Source organism: Hypanus sabinus, unplaced genomic scaffold (genome assembly GCF_030144855.1).
Source record: "Hypanus sabinus isolate sHypSab1 unplaced genomic scaffold, sHypSab1.hap1 scaffold_937, whole genome shotgun sequence".
Taxonomy (NCBI): Eukaryota; Metazoa; Chordata; class Chondrichthyes; order Myliobatiformes; family Dasyatidae; genus Hypanus; species Hypanus sabinus.
In genome coordinates, this window is record NW_026781791.1 from 52,092 (window position 1) to 72,141 (window position 20,050).

The 20,050-nt window shown below is 55.5% G+C and overlaps 1 long non-coding RNA gene across 3 annotated transcripts in view; it reads right to left on the minus strand.

Moving 5' to 3' along the window:
- LOC132390516 (uncharacterized) overlaps positions 1 to 20,050 on the minus strand; it is a 75,431-nt gene that overhangs the window by 2,213 nt on the left and 53,168 nt on the right. For all 3 annotated transcript variants that reach the window (XR_009510927.1, XR_009510929.1, XR_009510928.1), the window contains exon 3: positions 516 to 642. This is a non-coding gene — a long non-coding RNA (uncharacterized LOC132390516). The remainder of the gene's footprint in view (positions 1 to 515; positions 643 to 20,050) is intronic.

Below are 20,050 nucleotides of genomic sequence, written 5' to 3' on the forward strand. Positions count from 1 at the left end.
TGGCTCTACAGTTCCGTGAGAAGGTTGGTGGGGTTTGACCATCGATACACAAAAGCACTGTCTTCCAAACACATAAGCTGTAAATTCCAGTTCAGTCCCACCAGGGAGAGGTCCCAGTTCAGTCCCACCAGGGAGACGTCCCAGTTCAGTCCCACCAGGGAGAGGTCCCAGTTCAGTCCCACCAGGGAGAAGTCCCAGTTCAGTCCCACCAGGGAGAAGTCCCAGTTCAGTCCCACCAGGGAGACGTCCCAGTTCAGTCCCACCAGGGAGATGTCCCAGTTCAGTCCCACCAGGGAGATGTCCCAGTTCAGTCCCACCAGGGAGACGTCCCAGTTCAATCCCACCAGGGAGAAGTCCCAGTTCAACCTTCAGATCTTCATCACCGATGCCAGGAACCACTGATCACCAAACACTAGGCCTTGAACTGCAGACTCGACAAGGACGGGACACCAGGCCTTGAACTCTGGTCCTGCCAGTGACAGGACCCCAAACTCTAGTCTTGCCAATCCACGAACCTTGTTCCCACTGACCACATGGAACTCCAACTCCAGAACTTGCCAACAACTTGCAGAGCCGCATTCGCCCACACTGGTCTGCTGGTCCATCATCCCATCTTGCATGTCTCACGTCCACGTTGCCAGCCTTCAAACATGGAGCAGAAAATCAAAACTCTATCATTTAATTCCCCCACATCCCTGTCCTCTACCCTAACCCAACCCCTAACTCCCTTTCTGTCCTTCAAACTATCCCCACAACCTCAAAAAAAAAGTAAAAGTGTTTCCTCTAGTGTGGGGAGTTTAGCACCAGAGGGCACAGCCTCGTTCTAGAGGGACATCCATTTAGAACGGAGGTGAGCAGGAACTTCTTTCACCAGAGGGTGGTGAATCGGTTGAATTCATTGCCACAGTCAATTGTCGCTGAGTAGATTGAAAGCAGAGGTTGCTCCGTTCTCGCCAAACAACTGGTGGGAGCATTCAATCTCTCAGTGCCACAGTCAGAAGTTCCCACCTGCTTGAAAAGGGCACCTATTACACCAGTGCCCAAGAAGAGCATTACTACTGTTCAGTACTGCTCACATCTACCGTGATGAAATGCTTTGAGAGATTGGCCTCAGCAAGGACCTGGACCCATCGCCACAGACACAATCTCAGTGGTTCTCCGCGCAGCCTGGGATCGCCTGGGTGGTACCAGCTCCCAGGAAGGCAAGACAGGGACTGTATTTCATTCGGAGTTTCACAACTAGAGCTCGAAAACTTCTACAAATCGGCCACGGAGAGCATCCTGACTGGCTGCATCACTGTCTGGTATGGGGGGGGGGGGGGGGGAGGGGATCTTCTGCATCAGATCGAAATAACTTGCAGAAATTGTGAAATTAGTCCTCTCTATCGTGGGTACCAGCCTCCGCGGTGTCCAAGACATCTTCGAGGAGCGGAGCCCATCGCCCTCCCCTCACTGTTACCATCGGGAAGGTCCACACTCGGCGGCTCAGGTACAGCGTTCTCCCCTCTGCCATCCGATCCCTAAATTGACCAATGAAGACTACCTCACTACACTTTTATTCCTGTTATTTTGCACTACGTATTTTAACTCAAATATATATATACATAGAGAGAGAAAGAGACAGACTTCATGTAATTCTGTTTTTTCTCTGTATTATCATGCATTTTATTACTGCTGCTATAAAGTTAACAGATTTCATGGCTTACACCGAGTCAGAATGCAAATCAGAATCTGATATTAAATCTAATTCTGATACTGATTAGTCAGGGATCAAAGGTTACAGGAGAATGGGGTTTGGAGGGATAATACATCAATCGTGACGAAATGATAGAGCAGACTTGATGGGCCGAACGGCCTGCTCCTGCCGCTGTGTCTTGTGGCCTCGAAGACAACCAAACCCAACCTGTCTGCTCGAGCGCCATCAGCTGGTGGTCAGCAGCAGCTGCAGTGGAGGTTTCGGGCGGGTGGAGTGAGTGGCTCCAGCTCCGGAGAGTTCACAGAATGATGTTGGGATAAAGCCAGTAACCACAGACCGGTCAGATTGACCTCAGCATTGACACAATAAACAGGGAGATGGTTGAAGAGAGGAAAATCACAGACACAGTGATATATACAGACTTTTGAAAGACCATGAAAGAGGGACACTTAATTGATGTCATACACATGGACTTCTAAAAGATATATTTGACTGTTCTCCCACTAAATCATTCACTCGCCCCCAATCAGAAGCCCCGAATGAACCGTGAGGTCTGAAATCTGCTGCGGGCCATATCAGACACCAAGGAAGCTACAAGAGGAGCGGGTGTGATCTCCAAAATCACCTCACGGCTGAAGTGGAGATTCCGGATCAAAGCTGAATCCATGAGACGCCTGGCACGAATGCTATCACCTCCTACAAAATCAAATCAGGCGGCGGAAGTGCCAACAGCGCTCGTTTCCGGATAAGCTCAATGCCTCTGTGCTTGTTTTGACAGTCAGAACACGAAGGAGACATCTCAACGCCCCACGACTCCCAGTAATCTATCCGTGCCCCGCTGTCCCGGTCTCCCTGCCCCGGTGGAAGGGATGCTGAGCTCAGGAGGGGCGGCTGACGCAGGCTATGTGAGTGACCGTGGTGTGTGCTGTGGGAGGTACGCATGGTGACCTGTGGTGGGGAGAGACGGATTTGGCACCGAGCTCTGTGGTGCCCCCCCTCCCCAACACTTGTACCACAACACCCTACCGATATGGTCGCTTTTACTGTGTCTGTGGTCTGCGGTCGGCCTCAAACTGCTGGTGCGGGGGACCTGGCGATGGTGTGGGGCTGTGTGGCAGCAGGACTGGGCTCTGGGGTAGGAACGGGTGTTCGGATTGTATGGGAACAGCTTCTTTCGTCCGGGAAGCACCAACGGGATTAAACAGGGGAGCGGGGTTCTCCCACCATGCTTAACTGCAGCAGGGGAGAGGAAGGAGTGATTTAAAGCCATATTGTCCCTTAATCATGTCCACCAGCGCATTTACGCGTGCGCGTGTCCATACGTGTGCGTGTGTTTGTCCACAGCAGTGTGTGTGTCTGTGTGTGTGTGTGTGTGTGTGTGTGTGTGTGTGTGTGTGTGTGTGTGTGTGTCTGTGTGTGTGTGTGTGTGTGTGTGTGTGTCTGTGTGTGTGTGTGTGTCTGTGTGTGTGTGTGTGTGTGTGTGTGTGTGTGTCTGTGTGTGTGTGTGTGTGTGTGTGTGTGTGTCTGTGTGTGTGTGTGTGTGTGTGTGTGTGTCTGTGTGTGTGTGTGTCTGTGTGTGTGTGTGTGTGTGTGTGTGTGTGTCTGTGTGTGTGTGTGTGTGTGTGTGTGTGTGTCTGTGTGTGTGTCTGTGTGTCTGTGTGTGTGTGTGTGTGTGTGTGTGTGTGTGTACACAACTCTGTGTGTATATGTGAGTGTGTTTGTCCACAGCAGTGTGTGTGTGTGTGTGTGTGTGTGTGTGTGTGTGTGTGTGTGTGTGTGTCTGTGTGTGTGTGTGTGTGTGTGTGTGTGTGTGTGTGTGTGTGTGTCTGTGTGTGTGTGTGTGTGTCTGTGTGTGTGTGTGTGTGTGTGTGTGTACACAACTCTGTGTGTATATGTGAGTGTGTTTGTCCACAGCAGTGTGTGTGTGTGTGTGTGTGTGTGTGTGTGTGTGTGTGTGTGTGTGTGTGTGTGTGTGTGTGTCCACAGCAACGTACATCAGTGATATTACTGTAAACCTGATTCCGAGTGTTGACTCATTTGGGAATAGTTCGCCCCCATGTGGCGATCTATGGATGTACAATGATCGGTGTCTATTGTCTGTGCGCATGTCCGCACAGGTACAACGGAAAACTTGCTTGTTACAGCATCTCAGGCACAGAGCAAATAAGCAGCATTCACAAGAAACACCATAATTAAACACAAATTAACATCAATTTAACGCTATCTTTAATAAATAAAAGGACACAATTAGAACAAAAGTACACGGTTTATTTCAGTTCAATGTGGTCAGAGTGTCAGTTGCTGAACTCTAGTGATCAGGGTCGCGTCGAGTGTTTGAAGGGAAATCGGTGTCCTGAACCTGGTGGCGTGGGACTCCGGGGTCCTGTGAGGAAATGGCATGGCGCAGATGCTGGGGATCTTTGTGTGTGCGAGAGAGTGTGTGTGAGAGTGTGTGCGTGTAAGTGAATGTGTGTGTGAGTGAATGTGTGTGAGAGTGTCAGTGTCTGTGAGAGAGTGAATGTGAGTGAATGTGCGTGAGTATGTGTGTGAGAGTGTGTGTAAGAGTGTGTGGGAGTGTGTATGTGTGAGTGAGTATACGTGAGTGTGTGTGTGAGAGTGAGTTTATGTGAGTGTGTGTAAGTGTGAGTGTGTGTGTGAGTGAGTTTATGTGAGTGTGTGTAAGTGTGAGTGTGTGTGTGTGTGTGTGTGTGGTGTGTGTGTGTGTGTGTGTGTGAGTGTGAATGTGGGAATGTTTATCAATCAGATGCAGCCTGACATAATGTTCCTTCAGCAATTATATAAATACAAGCGAAGGGCAGGAACCTCCACCCAGGTCTCATCACACAATGAAGCGCCGGTAGCGTTACACTGGTTACTTTTTAACTTTTGTTGTCAATGCACCTTCAGATAAATGTCAATCTTCTGAAATGATCTTTTTTTAAAATATATACAGTCATAGAAAAGTGCAACACAAATACAGGCCATTCAGCCCATCTAGTCCGTGCTGAACTATTTAAACTGCCTAGTCCCATTAACCTGCACTCAGACCATTGGCCTTCATATCCCTCCCATCCATGCACCTGTCCAAACTCCTCTCAAACATTGAAATTGAGCTCATATGCACCATTTGCACTGGTAGCTCATTCCACACTCACATCATCCTCTGAAAACAATTCCCTTCATATTCACCTTAAACATTTCATCTTGCACACTCAACACGTGACCTCTAGTTGTTGTCTCACTCAACTTTCTTTCCGTTCCCTGAGAGTTTGACCGACTTCTCTGCTGTATCTGTGTCTCTGTGCATTTCCCCAGGCTGGTAGCCCACAGCTTATTACAATGTATCTCCTGTTGTGTACAGTTTGAAGGTGTTGCCTAGCAACTTTAGCCAGTTCACAGTTCAGCCTCATGGTGCCTAAGATAGCAACTTGCAAAAGCATTTTAGGTTGGTAAGTCTTTGAATATTTCTCATAGATATATACAAAACAAGAACAGTCTTACTGTAAATTCTTTCTTGTTGGGACTCTCGCCTGGCCTGTAGAACCAATTCATCAATGATAAATCACTTCTGACGTCATCTTTTGTTGGATATTGAGGGAGTGTGCAGATCACACTAGGACACCAGCATGCAGGATATTCAACTGGACTTTATTCATCACTCTGCCTGAACAGTATGGGAACTCCTCCCATGTGGGAGTGGCTAACTGAGAGGAATCGGACTAATCCAATAACTACCACTGCAGCTTTGAACAGGGGTCAGGGTTTGAGATGATGGGAGAGGTTTGATCATCGGAAGGAATTTGGGATGATGGGAGGGTTTTGGGACTGGGTGGGGTTTGAACAGTCGGTGGGGTTTGAACAGTGGTCAGGGTTTGAGATGATGGGAGAGGTTTGATCATCGGAAGGAATTTGGGATGATGGGAGGGTTTTGGGACTGGGTGGGGTTTGAACAGTGGTCAGGGTTTGGGACGGTGGGAGAGGTTAGAACAGTCGGTGGGGTTTGAACAATGGGAGGGGTTTTGAACGGTGGGAGGGGTTTGGGACAGTGGGAGGGGTTTTGGACAGTGGGAGAGGTTTTGGACAGTGGGAGGGGTTTTGAACAATGGGAGGGGTTTTGGACAGTGGAAAGGGTTTTGAACAGTGGGAGGGGTTTGAGACAGTGGGAGGGTTTTGGACAGTGGGAGGGGTTTGGGATAGTGGGAGGGGTTTTGGACAAAGGGAGGGGATTTGAACAGTGGGAGGGGTTTTGAACAATGGGAGGGGTTTTGGACAATGGGAGGGGTTTTGGACAGTGGGAGGGGTTTTGAACAATGGGAGGGGTTCTGAACAGTGGGAGGGGTTTTGAACAGTGGGAGGGGTTTTGGACAGTGGGAGGGGTTTTGGACAATGGGAGGAGTTTTGGACTGGGAGGGGTTTGGGACAGTGGGAGGGGTTTTGGACAATGGGAGGGGATTTGGACTGGGAGGGGTTTTGAACAATGGGAGGGGTTTTGAACAGTGGGAGGCGTTTTGGACAGTGGGAGGGGTTTTGGGCAATGGGAGGGGTTTGGGACAGTGGGAGGGGTTTTGGACAGTGGGAGGGGTTTTGAACAATGGGAGGGGTTTTGGACAGTGGAAGGGGTTTTGAACAGTGGGAGGGGTTTGGGACAGTGGGAGGGTTTTGGACAATGGGAGGGGTTTTGGACACTGGGAGGGGTTTTGAACAATGGCAGGGGTTTTGAACAGTGGGAGGGGTTTGGGACAGTGGGAGGGGTTTTGGACAGTTGGAGGGGTTTGGGACAGTGGGAGGGGTTTGGGACAGTGGGAGGGGTTTTGAACAGTGGGAGGGGTTTGGGACAGTGGGAGGGGTTTTGGACAGTGGGAGGGGTTTTGGACAGTGGGAGGGGTTTTGAACAATGGGAGGGGTTTTGGACAGTGGGAGGGGTTTTGAACAGTGGGAGGGGTTTTGGACAGTGGGAGGGGTTTTGGACAATGAGGAGTTTTGGACAGTGGGAGGGGTTTTGGACAGTGGGAGGGGTTTTGGACAATGGGAGGGGTTTTGGACAGTGGGATGGGTTTTGAACAATGGGAGGGGTTTTGAACAATGGGAGGGGTTTTGAACAGTGGGTGGGGTTTTGGGCAACGGAAGGGGTTTGGGACAGTGGGAGGGGTTTTGGACAATGGGAGGGGATTTGAACAGTGGGAGGGGTTTTGGACAGTGGGAGGGGTTTTGGACAATGGGAGGGGATTTGAACAGTGGGAGGGGTTTTGGACAGTGGGAGGGGTTTTGGACAGTGGGAGGGGTTTGGGACTGGGAGGGTTTTGGACAGTGGGAGGTGTTTTGGACAGTGGGAGGGGTTTTGAACAGTGGAAGGGGTTTTGAACAGAGGGAGGGGTTTGGGACAGTGAGAAGGGTTTTGGACAGTGGGAGGGGTTTGGGACAGTGGGAGGGGTTTTGGACAGTGGGATGGGTTTGGGACAGTGAGAGGGGTTTTGAACAGTGGGAGGGGTTTTGGACAGTGAGAGGGGTTTTGAACATTGGGAGGGGTTTTGGACAGTGGGAGGGGTTTTGAACAATGTGGGGGCTTTGGACAGTGGGAGGGGTTTTGAACAATGGGAGAGGTTTTGGACAGTGGGAGGGGTTTTGGGCAAAGAGAGGGGTTTAGGACAGTGGGGGGGGTTTTGGACAATGGGAGTGGTTTTGGACAGTGGAAGGGGTTTTGAACAATGGGAGGGATTTTGGACAGTGGGAGGGGTTTGGGACAGTGGTAGGGGTTTGGAATAGTGGGAGGGGTTTTGAACAATGGGAGGGGTTTTGGACAGTGGGAGGGGTTTTAAACAATGGGAGGGGTTTTGGACAGTGGGAGGGGTTTTTGACAATGGGAGGGGTTTTGGACAGTGGGAGGGGTTTTGACAATGGGAGGGGTTTTGGACAGTGGGAGGGGTTTTGGACAGTGGGAGGGGTTTTGAACAATGAGAGGGGTTTTGAACACTGGGAGGGGTTTTGGACAGTGGGAGGGGTTTTGGACAGTGCGAGGGGTTTTGAACAATGGGAGGGGTTTTGAACAGTGGGAGGGGTTTTGGACAGTGGGAGGGGTTTTGGACAGTGGGAGGGGTTTTGACAATGGGAGGGGTTTTGGACAGTGGGAGGGGTTTTGGACAGTGCGAGGGGTTTTGAACAATGGGAGGGGTTTTGAACAGTGGGAGGGGTTTTGGACAGTGGGAGGGGTTTTGAACAATGAGAGGGGTTTTGAACACTGGGAGGGGTTTTGGACAGTGGGTGGGGGTTTTGAACAATGGGAGGGGTTTTGAACTATGGGAGGGGTTTTGGCCAGTGGGAGGGGTTTTGAACAATGGGAGGAGTTTTGAACAATGGGAGGGGTTTTGGACAGTGGGAGGGGATTTAGACAGTGGGAGGGGTTTGGGATAATGGGAGGGATTTGAACAGCAGGAGGGGGTTGAACCGAGGGCAGATTTCCTACATCTCTCTTCTTCAAAGGATTCACTTGAAAGAAACCGCCTTTTATGACAAACGCCTCCTTCTTTTTCCGGAGGAGTGCCTCAGTATCCTTTCCTCCTCTTTCCAGCCTCGTGATGCCAGGGGTGGTGGAGCCAGGTACAGTAGGAACATTTAACAGACCCTTACATAGGTACATGGATGTTAGAAATGTGGACGGATGTGGGAAAGAGGAGGGTTAGATTCATCTTGGGGTGGGCTGAAAGGTCGACACAATATTGTGGGCCGAAGGGACTGGGCAATACTGGTCTACGTTCCTTCTAATGGGAACATTCTGTCTCTCTCTCACTCTCGACTTTTCCAGATTTCTCTTCATGTCGGAACGGCTGTTCCCAGCCCAATTTGTAAGTCGGTAGGGGGGGCAGATGTGGGACTCAGAACTTCACAAACGTTTATCGAAACATCGCACAAAACATCCTACCTGGACAGCTTGGTACAAAACTTCTCTGCAGGTGACTGCTCAAAAAGCAGAGAGTCCCCAGCATCTCAGGAACCAGCCTCTCCTCTACAGACCCGTCTACACGTGTCTCTGCCTCAGGGGAACCAGCCTCTCCTCTACAGACCCGTCTACACGTGTCTCTGCCTCAGGAACCAGCCTCTCCTCTACAGACCCGTCAACACGTGTCTCTGCCTCAGGGGAACCAGCCTCTCCTCTACAGACCCGTCTACACGTGTCTCTGCCTCAGGGGAACCAGCCTCTCCTCTACAGACCCGTCTACACGTGTCTGTGCCTCAGGGGAACCAGCCTCTCCTCTACAGACCCGTCTACACGTGTCTCTGCCTCAGGGGAACCAGCCTCTCCTCTACAGACCCGTCTACACGTGTCTGTGCCTCAGGGGAACCAGCCTCTCCTCTACAGACCCGTCTACACGTGCCTCTGCCTCAGAGGAACCAGCCTCTCCTCTACAGACCAGTCTACACGTGTCTCTGCCTCAGGAACCAGCCTCTCCTCTACAGACCCGTCTACACGTGTCTCTGCCTCAGGGGAACCAGCCTATCCTCTACAGACCCGTCTACACGTGTCTCTGCCTCAGGAACCAGCCTCTCCTCTACTGACCCGTCTACACGTGTCTCTGCCTCAGGAATCAGCCTCTCCTCTACAGCCCGTCTACACGTGTCTCTGCCTCAGGGGAACCAGCCTCTCCTCTACAGTCCCGTCTAAACGTGTCACTGCCTCAGGGGAACCAGCCTCTCCTCTACAGAGCCGTCTACACGTGTCTCTGCCTCAGGGGAACCAGCCTCTCCTCTACAGACCCGTCTACACGTGATTCTGCCTCAGGGGAACCAGCCTCTCCTCTACAGACTCGTCTACACGTGTCTCTGCCTCAGGGGAACCAGCCTCTCCTCTACAGACCCGTCTACACGTGTCTCTGCCTCAGGGGAACCAGCCTCTCCTCTACAGACTCGTCTACACGTGTCTCTGCCTCAGGGGAACCAGCCTGTCCTCTACAGACCCGTCTACACGTGTCTCTGCCTCAGGGGAACCAGCCTCTCCTCTACAGACCCGTCTACAAGTGTCTCTGCCTCAGGGGAACCAGCCTGTCCTCTACAGACCCGTCTACACGTGTCTGTGCCTCAGGGGAACCAGCCTCTCCTCTACAGATCCGTCTACACGTGTCTCTGCCTCAGGGGAACCAGCCTCTCCTCTACAGACCCGTCTACACGTGTCGGTGCCTCAGGGGAACCAGCCTCTCCTCTACAGACCCGTCTACACGTGTCGGTGCCTCAGGGGAACCAGCCTCTCCTCTACAGACCCGTCTACACGTGTCTGTGCCTCAAGGGAACCAGCCTCTCCTCTACAGACCCGTCTACACGTGTCTGTGCCTCAGGGGAACCAGCCTCTCCTCTACAGACCCGTCTACACGTGTCTCTGCCTCAGGGGAACCAGCCTCTCCTCTACAGACCCGTCTACACGTGTCTCTGCCTCAGGGGAACCAGCCTCTCCTCTACAGACCCGTCTACACGTGTCTCTGCCTCAGGGGAACCAGCCTCTCCTCTACAGTCCCGTCTACACGTGTCTGTGCCTCAGGGGAACCAGCCTCTCCTCTACAGACCCGTTTACACGTGTCTCTGCCTCAGGGGAACCAGCCTCTCCTCTACAGACCCGTCTACACGTGTCTGTGCCTCAGGGGAACCAGCCTCTCCTCTACAGACCCGTCTACACGTGTCGGTGCCTCAGGGGAACCAGCCTCTCCTCTACAGACCCGTCTACACGTGTTGGTGCCTCAGGGGAACCAGCCTCTCCTCTACAGACCCGTCTACACGTGTCCGTGCCTCAGGGGAACCAGCCTCTCCTCTACAGACCCGTCTACACGTGTCTCTGCCTCAGAGGAACCAGCCTCTCCTCTACAGACCCGTCTACACGTGCCACTGCCTCAGGGGAACCAGCCTCTCCTCTACAGACCCGTCTACACGTCTCTCTGCCTCAGGGGAACCCGCCTCTCCTCTACAGACCCGTCTACACGTGTCTCTGCCTCAGGGGAACCAGCCTCTCCTCCACAGACCCGTCTACAAGTGTCTCTGCCTCAGGGGAACCAGCCTGTCCTCTACAGACCCGTCTACACGTGTCTCTGCCTCAGGGGAACCAGCCTCTCCTCTACAGACCGTCTACACGTGTCTCTGCCTCAGGGGAACCAGCCTGTCCTCTACAGACCCGTCTACACGTGTCTCTGCCTCAGGGGAACCAGCCTGTCCTCTACAGACTCGTCTACACGTGTCTCTGCCTCAGGGGAACCAGCCTCTCCTCTACAGACCCGTCTACACGTGCCTCTGCCTCAGAGGAACCAGCCTCTCCTCTACAGACCCGTCTACACGTGTCTCTGCCTCAGGAACCAGCCTCTCCTCTACAGACCCGTCTACACGTGTCTCTGCCTCAGGAGAACCAGCCTATCCTCTACAGACCCGTCTACACGTGTCTCTGCCTCAGGAAACAGCCTCTCCTCTACTGACCCGTCTACACGTGTCTCTGCCTCAGGAACCAGCCTCTCCTCTACAGCCCGTCTACACGTGTCTCTGCCTCAGGGGAACCAGCCTCTCCTCTACAGTCCCGTCTAAACGTGTCACTGCCTCAGGGGAACCGGCCTCTCCTCTACAGAGCCGTCTACACGTGTCTCTGCCTCAGGGGAACCAGCCTCTCCTCTACAGACCCGTCTACACGTGACTCTGCCTCAGGGGAACCAGCCTCTCCTCTACAGAACCGTCTACACGTGTCTCTGCCTCAGGGGAACCAGCCTCTCCTCTACAGACTCGTCTACACGTGTCTCTGCCTCAGGGGAACCAGCCTCTCCTCTACAGACCCGTCTACACGTGTCTCTGCCTCAGGGAAACCAGCCTATCCTCTACAGACCCGTCTACACGTGTCTCTGCCTCAGAAACCAGCCTCTCCTCTACTGACCCGTCTACACGTGTCTCTGCCTCAGGAACCAGCCTCTCCTCTACAGCCCGTCTACACGTGTCTCTGCCTCAGGGGAACCAGCATCTCCTCTACAGTCCCGTCTAAACGTGTCACTGCCTCAGGGGAACCAGCCTCTCCTCTACAGAGCCGTCTACACGTGTCTCTGCCTCAGGGGAACCAGCCTCTCCTCTACAGACCCGTCTACACGTGATTCTGCCTCAGGGGAACCAGCCTCTCCTCTACAGACTCGTCTACACGTGTCTCTGCCTCAGGGGAACCAGCCTCTCCTCTACAGACCCGTCTACACGTGTCTCTGCCTCCGGGGAACCAGCCTCTCCTCTACAGACTCGTCTACACGTGTCTCTGCCTCAGGGGAACCAGCCTGTCCTCTACAGACCCGTCTACACGTGTCTCTGCCTCAGGGGAACCAGCCTCTCCTCTACAGACCCGTCTACACGTGTCTCTGCCTCAGGGGAACCAGCCTGTCCTCTACAGACCCGTCTACACGTGTCTGTGCCTCAGGGGAACCAGCCTCTCCTCTACAGATCCGTCTACACGTGTCTCTGCCTCAGGGGAACCAGCCTCTCCTCTACAGACCCGTCTACACGTGTCGGTGCCTCAGGGGAACCAGCCTCTCCTCTACAGACCCGTCTACACGTGTCGGTGCCTCAGGGGAACCAGCCTCTCCTCTACAGACCCGTCTACACGTGTCTGTGCCTCAGGGGAACCAGCCTCTCCTCTACAGACCCGTCTACACGTGTCTGTGCCTCAGGGGAACCAGCCTCTCCTCTACAGACCCGTCTACACGTGTCTCTGCCTCAGGGGAACCAGCCTCTCCTCTACAGACCCGTCTACACGTGTCTCTGCCTCAGGGGAACCAGCCTCTCCTCTACAGACCCGTCTACACGTGTCTCTGCCTCAGGGGAACCAGCCTCTCCTCTACAGTCCCGTCTACACGTGTCTGTGCCTCAGGGGAACCAGCCTCTCCTCTACAGACCCGTTTACACGTGTCTCTGCCTCAGGGGAACCAGCCTCTCCTCTACAGACCCGTCTACACGTGTCTGTGCCTCAGGGGAACCAGCCTCTCCTCTACAGACCCGTCTACACGTGTCGGTCCCTCAGGGGAACCAGCCTCTCCTCTACAGACCCGTCTACACGTGTTGGTGCCTCAGGGGAACCAGCCTCTCCTCTACAGACCCGTCTACACGTGTCCGTGCCTCAGGGGAACCAGCCTCTCCTCTACAGACCCGTCTACACGTGTCTCTGCCTCAGAGGAACCAGCCTCTCCTCTACAGACCCGTCTACACGTGCCACTGCCTCAGGGGAACCAGCCTCTCCTCTACAGACCCGTCTACACGTGTCTCTGCCTCAGGGGAACCAGCCTCTCCTCTACAGACCCGTCTACACGTGTCTCTGCCTCAGGGGAACCAGCCTCTCCTCCACAGACCCGTCTACACGTGTCTCTGCCTCAGGGGAACCAGCCTGTCCTCTACAGACCCGTCTACACGTGTCTCTGCCTCAGGGGAACCAGCCTCTCCTCTACAGACCGTCTACACGTGTCTCTGCCTCAGGGGAACCAGCCTGTCCTCTACAGACCCGTCTACACGTGTCTCTGCCTCAGGGGAACCAGCCTGTCCTCTACAGACTCGTCTACACGTGTCTCTGCCTCAGGGGAACCAGCCTCTCCTCTACAGACCCGTCTACACGTGTCTGTGCCTCAGGGGAACCAGCCTCTCCTCTACAGACCCGTCTACACGTGTCTCTGCCTCAGGAATCAGCCTCTCCTCTACAGACCCGTCTACACGTGTCTCTGCCTCAGGGGAACCAGCCTCTCCTCTACAGACCCGTCTACACGTGCCTCTGCCTCAGAGGAACCAGCCTCTCCTCTACAGACCCGTCTACACGTGTCTCTGCCTCAGGAACCAGCCTCTCCTCTACAGACCCGTCTACACGTGTCTCTGCCTCAGGAGAACCAGCCTCTCCTCTACAGACCCGTCTACACGTGTCTCTGCCTCAGGAACCAGCCTCTCCTCTACTGACCCGTCTACACGTGTCTCTGCCTCAGGAACCAGCCTCTCCTCTACAGCCCGTCTACACGTTTCTCTGCCTCAGGGGAACCAGCCTCTCCTCTACAGTCCCGTCTAAACGTGTCACTGCCTCAGGGGAACCAGCCTCTCCTCTACAGAGCCGTCTACACGTGTCTCTGCCTCAGGGGAACCAGCCTCTCCTCCACAGACCCGTCTACACGTGAATCTGCCTCAGGAACCAGCCTCTCCTCTACAGAGCCGTCTACACGTGTCTCTGCCTCAGGGGAACCAGCCTCTCCTCTACAGACTCGTCTACACGTGTCTCTGCCTCAGGGGAACCAGCCTCTCCTCTACAGACCCGTCTACACGTGTCTCTGCCTCAGGGGAACCAGCCTCTCCTCTACAGACTCGTCTACACGTGTCTCTGCCTCAGGGGAACCAGCCTGTCCTCTACAGACCCGTCTACACGTGTCTCTGCCTCAGGGGAACCAGCCTCTCCTCTACAGACCCGTCTACACGTGTCTCTGCCTCAGGGGAACCAGCCTGTCCTCTACAGACCCGTCTACACGTGTCTGTGCCTCAGGGGAACCAGCCTCTCCTCTACAGATCCGTCTACACGTGTCTCTGCCTCAGGGGAACCAGCCTCTCCTCTACAGACCCGTCTACACGTGTCGGTGCCTCAGGGGAACCAGCCTCTCCTCTACAGACCCGTCTACACGTGTCGGTGCCTCAGGGGAACCAGCCTCTCCTCTACAGACCCGTCTACACGTGTCTGTTCCTCAGGGGAACCAGCCTCTCCTCTACAGACCCGTCTACACGTGTCTGTGCCTCAGCGGAACCAGCCTCTCCTCTACAGACCCGTCTACACGTGTCTCTGCCTCAGGGGAACCAGCCTCTCCTCTACAGACCCGTCTACACGTGTCTCTGCCTCAGGGGAACCAGCCTCTCCTCTACAGACCCGTCTACACGTGTCTCTGCCTCAGGGGAACCAGCCTCTCCTCTACAGACCCGTCTACACGTGTCTGTGCCTCAGGGGAACCAGCCTCTCCTCTACAGACCCGTTTACACGTGTCTCTGCCTCAGGGGAACCAGCCTCTCCTCTACAGACCCGTCTACACGTGTCTGTGCCTCAGGGGAAACAGCCTCTCCTCTACAGACCCGTCTACACGTGTCGGTGCCACAGGGGAACCAGCCTCTCCTCTACAGACCCGTCTACACGTGTTGGTGCCTCAGGGGAACCAGCCTCTCCTCTACAGACCCGTCTACACGTGTCCGTGCCTCAGGGGAACCAGCCTCTCCTCTACAGACCCGTCTACACGTGTCTCTGCCTCAGAGGAACCAGCCTCTCCTCTACAGACCCGTCTACACGTGCCACTGCCTCAGGGGAACCAGCCTCTCCTCTACAGACCCGTCTACACGTGTCTCTGCCTCAGGGGAACCAGCCTCTCCTCTACAGACCCGTCTACACGTGTCTCTGCCTCAGGGGAACCAGCCTCTCCTCCACAGACCCGTCTACACGTGTCTCTGCCTCAGGGGAACCAGCCTGTCCTCTACAGACCCGTCTACACGTGTCTCTGCCTCAGGGGAACCAGCCTCTCCTCTACAGACCGTCTACACGTGTCACTGCCTCAGGGGAACCAGCCTCTCCTCTACAGACCCGTCTACACGTGTCTCTGCCTCAGGGGAACCAGCCTCTCCTCTACAGACCCGTCTACACGTGTCGGTGCCTCAGGGGAACCAGCCTCTCCTCTACAGACCCGTCTACACGTGTCGGTGCCTCAGGGGAACCAGCCTCTCCTCTACAGACCCGTCTACACGTGTCTGTTCCTCAGGGGAACCAGCCTCTCCTCTACAGACCCGTCTACACGTGTCTGTGCCTCAGCGGAACCAGCCTCTCCTCTACAGACCCGTCTACACGTGTCTCTGCCTCAGGGGAACCAGCCTCTCCTCTACAGACCCGTCTACACGTGTCTCTGCCTCAGGGGAACCAGCCTCTCCTCTACAGACCCGTCTACACGTGTCTCTGCCTCAGGGGAACCAGCCTCTCCTCTACAGTCCCGTCTACACGTGTCTGTGCCTCAGGGGAACCAGCCTCTCCTCTACAGACCCGTTTACACGTGTCTCTGCCTCAGGGGAACCAGCCTCTCCTCTACAGACCCGTCTACACGTGTCTGTGCCTCAGGGGAAACAGCCTCTCCTCTACAGACCCGTCTACACGTGTCGGTGCCTCAGGGGAACCAGCCTCTCCTCTACAGACCCGTCTACACGTGTTGGTGCCTCAGGGGAACCAGCCTCTCCTCTACAGACCCGTCTACACGTGTCCGTGCCTCAGGGGAACCAGCCTCTCCTCTACAGACCCGTCTACACGTGTCTCTGCCTCAGAGGAACCAGCCCCTCCTCTACAGACCCGTCTACACGTGCCACTGCCTCAGGGGAACCAGCCTCTCCTCTACAGACCCGTCTACACGTGTCTCTGCCTCAGGGGAACCAGCCTCTCCTCTACAGACCCGTCTACACGTGACTCTGCCTCAGGGGAACCAGCCTCTCCTCCACAGACCCGTCTACACGTGTCTCTGCCTCAGGGGAACCAGCCTGTCCTCTACAGACCCGTCTACACGTGTCTCTGCCTCAGGGGAACCAGCCTCTCCTCTACAGACCGTCTACACGTGTCACTGCCTCAGGGGAACCAGCCTCTCCTCTACAGACCCGTCTACACGTGTCTCTGCCTCAGGGGAAGCAGCCTGTCCTCTACAGACTCGTCTACACGTGTCTCTGCCTCAGGGGAACCAGCCTCTCCTCTACAGACCCGTCTACACGTGTCTGTGCCTCAGGGGAACCAGCCTCTCCTCTACAGACCCGTCTACACGTGTCTCTGCCTCAGGAATCAGCCTCTCCTCTACAGACCCGTCTACACGTGTCTCTGCCTCAGGGGAACCAGCCTCTCCTCTACAGACCCGTCTACACGTGTCTCTGCCTCAGGGGAACCAGCCTCTCCTCTACAGTCCCGTCTACACGTGTCACTGCCTCAGGGGAACCAGCCTCTCCTCTACAGACCCGTCTACACGTGTCTCTGCCTCAGGAATCAGCCTCTCCTCTACAGACCCGTCTACACGTGTCTCTGCCTCAGGGGAACCAGCCTCTCCTCTACATTCCCGTCTACACGTGTCACTGCCTCAGGGGAACCAGCCTCTCCTCTACAGACCCGTCTACACGTGTCTCTGCCTCAGGGGAACCAGCCTCTCCTCTACAGACCCGTCTACACGTGTCTCTGCCTCAGGGGAACCAGCCTCTCCTCCACAGACCCGTCTACACGTGTCTCTGCCTCAGGAACCAGCCTCTCCTCTACAGCCCCGTCTACACGTGTCTCAGCCTTAGGGGAACCAGCCTCTCCTCTACTGACCCGTCTACACGTGTCTCTGCCTCAGGGGAACCAGCCTCTCCTCTACAGACCCGTCTGCACGTGTCTCTGCCTCAGGGGAACCAGCCTCTCCCCTACAGACCCGTCTACACGTGTCTCAGCCTCAGGGGAACCAGCCTCTCCTCTACAGCCCCGTCTACACGTGTCTCAGTGTCAGGGGAATCAGCCTCTCCTCTACAGACCCGTCTACACGTGTCTCTGCCTCAGGAACCAGCCTCTCCTCCACAGACCCGTCTACACATCTCTCTGCCTCAGGGGAACCAGCCTCTCCTCTAAAGACTCGTCTACACATCTCTCTGCCTCAGGGGAAACAGCCTCTCCTCTACAGACCCGTCTACACGTGTCTCTGCCTCAGGGGAACCAGCCTCTCCTCTACAGAATCGTCTACACGTGTCTCTGCCTCAGGGGAACCAGCCTCTCCTCTACAGACCCGTCTACACGTGTCTCTGCCTCAGGGGAACCAGCCTCTCCTCTACAGACCCGTCTACACGTGTCTCTGCCTCAGGGGAACCAGCCTCTCCTCTACTGAATCGTCTACACGTGTCTCTGCCTCAGGGGAACCAGCCTCTCCTCCACAGACCCGTCTACACGTGTCTCTGCCTCAGGGGAACCAGCCTGTCCTCTACAGACCCGTCTACACGTGTCTCTGCCTCAGGGGAACCAGCCTCTCCTCTACAGACCCGTCTACACGTGTCTGTGCCTCAGGGGAACCAGCCTCTCCTCTACAGACCCGTCTACACGTGTCTCTGCCTCAGGGGAACCAGCCTCTCCTCTTCAGACCCTTCTACACGTGTCTCTGCCTCAGGAACCAGCCTCTCCTCTACAGACCCGACTACACGTGTCTCTGCCTCAGGGGAACCAGCCTCTCCTCTACAGACCCGTCTACACGTGTATCTGCCTCAGGGGAACCAGCCTCTCCTCTACAGACCCGTCTACACGTGTCTCTGCCTCAGGAACCAGCCTCTCCTCTACTGACCCGTCTACACGTGTCTCTGCCTCAGGAACCAGCCTCTCCTCTACAGCCCGTCTACACGTGTCTCTGCCTCAGGGGAACCAGCCGCTCCTCTACAGACCCGTCTACACGTGTCTCTGCCTCAGGGGAACCAGCCTCTCCTCTACAGACCCGTCTACACATGTCTCTGCCTCAGGAACCAGCCTCTCCTCTACAGACCCGTCTACACGTGTCTCTGCCTCAGGGGAACCAGCCTCTCCTCTACAGACCCGTCTACACATGTCTCTGCCTCAGGAACCAGCCTCTCCTCTACAGACCCGTCTACACGTGTCTCTGCCTCAGGGGTACCAGCCTCTCCTCTACAGACCCGTCTACACGTGTCTCTGCCTCAGGGGAACCAGCCTCTCCTCCACAGACGCGTCTACACGTCTCTCTGCCTCAGGGGAACCAGCCTGTCCTCTACAGACCCGTCTACACCTGTCTCTGCCTCAGGGGAACCAGCCTCTCCTCCACAGACCCGTCTACACGTGTCTCTGCCTCAGGAACCAGCCTCTCCTCTACAGACCCGTCTACATGTGTCTCTGCCTCAGGACCCAGCCTCTACTCTACAGACCCGTCTACACGTGTCTCTGCCTCAGGGGAACCAGCCTCTCCTCCACAGACCCGTCTACACGTGTCTCTTCCTCAGGGGAACCAGCCTCTCCTCTACAGACCCGTCGACACGTGTCTCTGCCTCAGGGGAACAAGCCTCTCCTCTACAGACCCGTCTACACGTGTCTCTGCCTCAGGGGAACCAGCCTCTCCTCTACAGACCCGTCTACACGTGTCTCTGCATCAGGGGAACCAGCCTCTCCTCTACAGACCCGTCTACACGTGTCTCTGCCTCAGGGGAACCAGCCTCTCCTCTACAGAATCGTCTACACGTGTCTCTGCCTCAGGGCAACCAGCCTCTCCTCTACAGACCCGTCTACACGTGTCTCTGCCTCAGGGGAACCAGCCTCTCCTCTACAGACCCGTCTACACGTGTCTCTGCCTCAGGGGAACCAGCCTCTCCTCTACAGAATCGTCTACACGTGTCTCTGCCTCAGGGGAACCAGCCTCTCCTCTACAGAATCGTCTACACGTGTCTCTGCCTCAGGAACCAGCCTCTCCTCTACAGTCCCGTCTACACGTGTCACTGCCTCAGGGGAACCAGCCTCTCCTCTACAGACCCGTCTACACGTGTCTCTGCCTCCGGAACCAGCCTCTCCTCTACAGACCCGTCTACACGTGTCTCTGCCTCAGGGGAACCAGCCTCTCCTCTACAGACCCCTCTACACGTGTCTCTGCCTCAGGGGAACCAGCCTCTCCTCCACAGACCCGTCTACACGTCTCTCTGCCTCAGGGGAACCAGCCTGTCCTCTACAGACCCGTCTACACGTGTCTCTGCCTCAGGGGAACCAGCCTCTCCTCTACAGACCCGTCTACACGTGCCTCTGCCTCAGGGGAACCAGCCTCTCCTCTACAGACCCGTCTACACGTGCCTCTGCCTCAGGGGAACCAGCCTCTCCTCTACAGACCCGTCTACACGTGTCTCTGCCTCAGGAACCAGCCTCTCCTCTACAGACCGGTCTACACGTGTCACTGCCTCAGGGGATCCAGCCTCTCCTCTACAGTCCCGTCTACACGTGTCACTGCCTCAGGGGAACCAGCCTCTCCTCTACAGTCCCGTCTACACGTGTCACTGCCTCAGGGGAACCAGCCTCTCCTCTACAGTCCCGTCTACACGTGTCTCTGCCTCAGGGGAACCAGCCTCTCCTCTACAGACCCGTCTACACGTGTCTGTGCCTCAGGGGAACCAGCCTCTCCTCTACAGACCCGTCTACACGTGTCTCTGCCTCAGGGGAACCAGCCTCTCCTCCACAGACCCGTCTACACGTGTCTCTGCCTCAGGGGAACCAGCCTGTCCTCTACAGACCCCTCTACACGTGTCTCTGCCTCAGGGGAACCAGCCTCTCCTCTACAGACCGTCTACACGTGTCTCTGCCTCAGGGGAACCAGCCTGTCCTCTACAGACCCGTCTACACGT